Source organism: Benincasa hispida, chromosome 10 (assembly GCF_009727055.1).
Source record: "Benincasa hispida cultivar B227 chromosome 10, ASM972705v1, whole genome shotgun sequence".
NCBI classification, from domain to species: Eukaryota; Viridiplantae; Streptophyta; class Magnoliopsida; order Cucurbitales; family Cucurbitaceae; genus Benincasa; species Benincasa hispida.
In genome coordinates this window covers 52,279,036-52,285,321 of record NC_052358.1, presented here as the reverse complement: position 1 = coordinate 52,285,321, position 6,286 = coordinate 52,279,036, and the positions used below count along the sequence as shown (strand labels likewise).

Below are 6,286 nucleotides of genomic sequence, written 5' to 3'. Positions count from 1 at the left end.
AGAATAAGTATACCACGTGGCCCAACTACAATGTCTGAGTTGGCACAAATAAGGACATCTGGCCAACGGTTGACCATCGATTATAATGAACATGGACAATCGGTTGGATTTGGAGCAAAGAAGATGCAGAGTTATATAGAAGTTTGTGTTCAACAACAAATTCCTATAACGTATGATTCTTGGAAAAAAGTTCTAAACCATTTAAAAGAAAACTTTTTTATTGTGTAGCGGTATGTTTTCTAAACTTTTAATTCATGTGCATAGTAGTTTATTAGTTTATTGTTTAACTACTTTTTTCATTGTGCAGATGTCGTTCAATGTGGACTCTAAGTCCAAACATTGTATACTAATGTCTGCATCAAGGAAGTTTCGGACTTTCAAGACAACGTTGACTCAAAAGTTCATACTTCCATTTAAGAATGAACCCTCGGTCTTGCAATTTCCATCGCAAAAATATTCTCATATAGAGCAAAATCATTGGACATCGTTCATCAATGAACGATTGAGCGAAGAATGGGAGGTAAGTCATTCACAATAAATTACATGTCAACATTATCATTGTTTTGAAAGGTAACTTCAACTAGATTTGTTGTACAGAAAAACAGTCGTGTTCAAAAAGAAAGACATGTGAAATGTGTATATAATCACCACATTTCTCAAAAGGGCTATGCGAATCTTGCCCAAGAATTAGTGAGTTATTTGACTTAAATTAAATATTTTATTCTAATATGTTTATGCTAATTAAATATGTATGTTCATGTAGAACCTATCAAATGACCCTTCTTATCGAGCAACTTTATGGAAAGAAGCAAGAAAAGGAAAAAATAATGAATACTTTGATGAAGTTACTCGAGAATGTGTCAATCAGATTGTAAGTATATATTATGCAAAATATAAGATGACATATATATATAAGTTTAAGATGATATAGATATTGTGTGAAAATTGTAATATGTTTTACAGGATAAATTGGCTGAAGTTCATAAAGGTGAAGATGTTCTCACCGAAGCATTGGGTACAGAAGAATATTGAGGTTGTGTTAGAGGAATGAGTGATTTTGTTTCCCATTCTCAATATTTCAAATTAGTAAAACCAAAGTCCTCTATGAGCCAAGAAATTGAAAGAGGCTCTAGTAAAAAAAATGTTTGCCATGGTAAAATGTTAAGAGAAAGAACTCACAGCAAACAATCTCATCAGTCCAAATCATCTGTTGGAAGTGTTGCACTAAGTGCATCTAAAGAAGATACTGAGAAGATGTCTAAAGAAGATTTGGAGGTAATTTATTTATTGTGACTTTTAAATTTTAATCATATTGTACGTGATTAACCATGCATGACATACGTTCTTTTAAATTTGTTAAGGGGATACCATACCACTTGGCTATAGGAACTGTAGATAATATTGTTGCAGTAGCCACAGCATTTGATGATGATGTGTCATGCTTAACTGTTAAAGTTCTGATTGACATTGTCATTGGAGAAGATTTTCCTATATCAATTCCTATGAAGGGTAAAATATAGTTCTTAAAGCAAGCAATGGGCAACTTCGTAAAATGGCCTCGTGAACTTGTAGTTATGGTTGACGAGAAAAAAATATGTTTCATTTTCAGTTTATGAGTTTCGTTGTTTATTATTTTTCCTACTTTGAATTTTTGTAACTTTGATTATGGTAGGATCATTCACCAATTAAGAGCTTCAGCCAGTCCTTCAAATATACGAACGCTAATGGTACTATCAAATTATTGAACGGACATGCCATGCATAACATGAACGATGTAGACATGATCCATATCCCTTTGGACGAGCATATATTTAGAAGAGATAAATTTATTTATTTAAGCCGTGATGATCTGCTCCAATATTGCAATATGGTTGAAATAGGCTACATGTGTATTTTGACATACATTGTGTAAGTATTACTCATCTACATTCACTCATGTATACTTTGTTTCATGTTGATAAATAATAACTTTTACTTTGTTTAGGTATCTTAGGGATGAATGTGGTCGTGATATTATGAAGAAGTTTTTTATAATTGATCAAGCAAGAATATCGCCACACGTGAAGTCTCAAGATATCTAATGCATGATTTTATTAAGTGTGGAATATGGATGATATGCGTTGGTGGAAGTACGTTGTGCACTCAAGTTTTCCCAGCGGAATCCAAGTGTAAATTCCTTTGAGTTTCCTAGTAAGTCTAGGGTCGATCACAGGGACTTGTGAAAATAGTTTGCATTGATAATTTTCTTATGAAAACTTTGCAGTAACCAGTAAAATAAATAAGGTGGCTGGTTTGTTGTTGCGTTAATGAAAATATAATAAATGAGGCAGAGTTCGAAAAGAGTTGGCAACAGGAAATACGATGGATATGCGGTGAATGGGTTGAGAAGGGTTTCGGCTAACACTCTCTAGGTTGCGTTCATGCCTTGCGATCATGCAACATGCATACAATAGTAAACCACCTCTCGGCCTAAGGCTAGAACGCATGCGACAAGTATGCGATAAGTCTACAGGGTTTACACATAAACCTCTATTTCTATTTATGCGATGACAACATGACATTCACACAAATATACGACCGCATAATATCATTCCTATTCCTAGGATGCATGCGATGCAAGTTGACAAACAGAGCTTATCTCTAGGTCTCTATTTCTTGGTTATGCAAACCTAATCTTGCTTTTTCAAGTCAGATTCTAACCTAGCTCTCTCGAGACATTAGGCTCTTTCTTTAGATTCTCTCTCGAGCAACTCTAAAGGGATGTTTCGCACAGCATAAAATAAGACAATCGCAAGCAATGAACTTCCTAGCTCATGCTAGCTTAGTTCCTCTCAATTCATTCAACTAGTTTAGCTACTCATGCGTATTAAGAGAGTGAGCAGATGTAGAAATATAACTTACATTGATAGATAAAGGATGAAGTACAGAATAACAATGCAAGTATAGTAAAGGGCCTGGAGCAATTTCTTGCCACCAGTTGTTATACTGTTCTACTCATGCTCTAAAGATATTCTCGCTTTCGCGAGAGTCAACCTGCTCTCTGCTCCTACACCCCAAGGTCCTCTCTTGAGCTACCTTGGACGATCTCCGGCGTCACCACTCTTCTCTAGCTCCGCCGTGAAATGGAAAAGAAAACTATGAACAAAAGTGTGAACTTGTAAGGTGATGAAGTAATCAACTTCTTAACCCTTTTTCTAAAGAATGTACTTGGTATTTATAGGGCATCAAAGGTGAAAGGCGGCTTCTCTCTCCTGGTTGTACAGATGGGACAACTTTAATTCCTGAATGATGCACCGGATAGTTGTCACCGAATAAGCTAGATGTACTTTGTGACCGTTATCAGTTGTCAACTTAATTTGGATCCGACTGCTGTCAACTTTCTGTCCCATCGATCTTAATTGTCCTTTCGTCCGGATGCGTCTACCATATTGTGGTGATCCTTCTTGGGTGGATATTTGCGAGCACGATCAACGTAAAGTCTTGCGGTGAAGTTTCACTCGACCGATGTATTCCTATGATCGCATTTTTGCATTGCGTTAACGCATTATTCTGTACAAAAATATAGAGATCAACTGCCCTAATGCGTTGGACGCATGCGACCGCAATATTGTAGAGTTTATACTTAATGGACGTAATTTTAACATGTTCTATCATCGCAATCCAACATTGTTTAAGAACTTAGTACTATGATAACGTGTATTTCTGCCCGTTATCAATATCCGATCTAGAAATTTATCCAATCTACTAGAATTGGCTAATTTAGACCAATTAGTCCTCATTCCATATAACACAGGGTAAGTAGATACAAGTTCTTAAGTTATTTTTAATTTGCATTATACACATACTNTATATATATGAAGATTATATATCTGAAAAAATGTAGGAAATTTTTTTTTACCACAATCAAAGAGAGAAGGAAGCTTTCGGGTGAACGGTTGGACGGACGGTTAAATGGAGGCACATGACTTAAGGTAGGAAATTTTTGGATAATTTGTTCGGATAGACAAACAGAAGAGATTTTCGGACGAAGAAGACGGAAGAAAAGAGGAGGCAGAAGGCTTTCGGATGGAGGAACAAAAAGGTCGCGACAGTTTAATGTAGGGAGTCGTATACCCGGTACACGACTTCAGTCAATACTGTATGACTACCACGGCAGATTGCGCGTGCTAGATCAACAGGAAATCATGTACCCCGTGTACCAGGTACACGATTTAGGGTTAATCATGTACCAAGTACACGATTAAGTTGTAATCGTATACTGAGTACACGATTTAAAAACCTACTTTTTACAATACTTTCAATCCTATTCTATTCTTGTAAATATATATTAAAATAACATTAAAAAAAAAGATTTCTAGTAATTTTCTGGAAAAGCAAAAGTATGCGAGAATTTTGAGATATTTTTCATAGTTTATTTTAATATATATATATATATATATATAAAAGTTAGGTGCAATCTAAATTTTATATATATATATATATATTAACATCTGTCACGACAAGGTTATATTGGTGTATAATTTAGATTGCACCTAACTTTTTTTTCTTGAATGAAAGTGGTAGATGTGTAAGAATTATGTATTATTGATTTTTAAATTGATTCTTTAGTCAAGTTAAATTGATTCATTTATGAAAATTTTGAATTTTTTTAATATTAAAATTTAAATTGATACAATAGTTAATTTGCAATTTTAATTGTAACAACTTCAAATTTGTAAGAGCTATAAATTATTTTTTTTCAAATAATTAAATCACAAATTTGACTTTTATGTATAGAGAATTCAATTTCAGTGTAATTATTTTGAGTCATTGTAACTTTGGTTTCATTTACATGATTCGAACTTAATTTTCAAAATTGATTCATAAGGTTTAGAAGTTTCAAATTAGGTTCACATGATTTTATTAAACTTCACAAATTACACAAATCCCCTCTATCTAAATAGAACACAACAAATTTGTAATTTTACATTGAATATTTTTTATGTTGGATTTATTTCCTGTGTTCTTAATAATAATTCACTTTGTGTTATTTATCACGAAGCTTATACATTTTTTTTGTTTTACTAATTTATTTTAGTTTGAACAGGGATGATGGTGGAGTTCGAACCTCTCATCTTTAGGGAGGTTAACTTGATGTCTTAATCGATTGAGCAATATTCAAATGTCGTCATATATAATAAGTGTGAGGTGATCATCGTATTTTTTTTCCTTTCAATTTTATAGTAAAATACATATTAATGTATTTGGTTATTCTTTTATCTAAGAATATAGAATAAAATAGCTATTTAGTGTTTAAATTTTTATAAAATTTTCTATTATTTTTTATATGTTTCAGAATGGGGGATTTTCAAAAATAGAAAAATAAAGAAAACTATTTACACAAAATAGAAAAATTTTAATCTTCTTTAGTAGGGGTTGATAGAGACTGATAAAATTTTATCACTGATTGAAGTCTATCAGTATCTATCAATACTTTTTTGCTATTTCTACACTAGAAGAAATTCGGGCTTTAATGTCGGTTGGAAAAAGAGAAATCGGATGTATAATGTCGGTTTAAAAAAAACGAATCTTTAATGTCGGTTTTAAACCAACATTGAAGATGGGCTTTAATGTTAGTTTAAAATCGACATTAAAGGTGTAATATTTTTTTTTCTTATTTTATTAAATAATATAACCCTAAATCACAGCTTCTTCCCTTCTTTACCTTTCACGCCGATACTAAATAATATAACCCTAAATCGTCGTCGCTCCTTCTCTTCGTTATCAGGTTTCTTCCCTCACCGTCCATCGATCTTTCTCATTTCTCATTTCTTTAAGCTTTATTCAGTAAACTTCTTCTCTCCTTTTATCTCTTTTCTTCAATTTTGTTTTATCTCGTTGGAGTTCGTTGACTGTTTGATTGCTGATAATTCGTAAGGCGAAAGGAGATAACGAATTTTGCTGTAGGTGTGGATTTTACTTTTTTTTTTCCTCCTCCGTTTTCGTCTGTTTCAGTACTCTGTTATCGTGATTAGTGGTTTAAGCAAAGAATCACAAATATCGTTATCCTATGAATAAGCCTGTTTCTCTTAATGTTTAAGCAACGAAACAGAGAATATATTTGGAGAGATTAGGTAAACTTCAAATTCATGAGTATTCATTCAGCTATGGCGTTAGAGATAACGAATTTTGCTGTAGGTGTGGATTTTACTTTTTTTTTTCTCCTCCATTTTTCGTCTGTTTCAGTACTCTGTTATTGTGATTAGTGGTTTAAGCAAAGAATCATAAATATCGTTATCCTACGAAT

The 6,286-nt window shown here is 33.0% G+C and overlaps 1 protein-coding gene across 5 annotated transcripts in view; it reads left to right on the top strand.

Moving 5' to 3' along the window:
• LOC120087695 (probable carboxylesterase 2) overlaps positions 1-5,301 on the top strand; it is a 12,516-nt gene extending 7,215 nt beyond the window's left edge. The window contains exons 2-3 of one of the 5 annotated variants that reach the window (XR_005484649.1): positions 3,884-4,202; positions 5,087-5,301. The gene's annotated coding sequence lies outside the window, so the exon portion shown is untranslated. Of the gene's footprint in view, positions 1-3,883; positions 4,350-5,077 lie in introns of those variants that run through there. The other 4 variants (XM_039044557.1, XM_039044559.1, XM_039044558.1 and 1 more) reach the window with 4 other exon arrangements.
• The last annotated feature ends 985 nt before the right edge of the window (positions 5,302-6,286 follow it).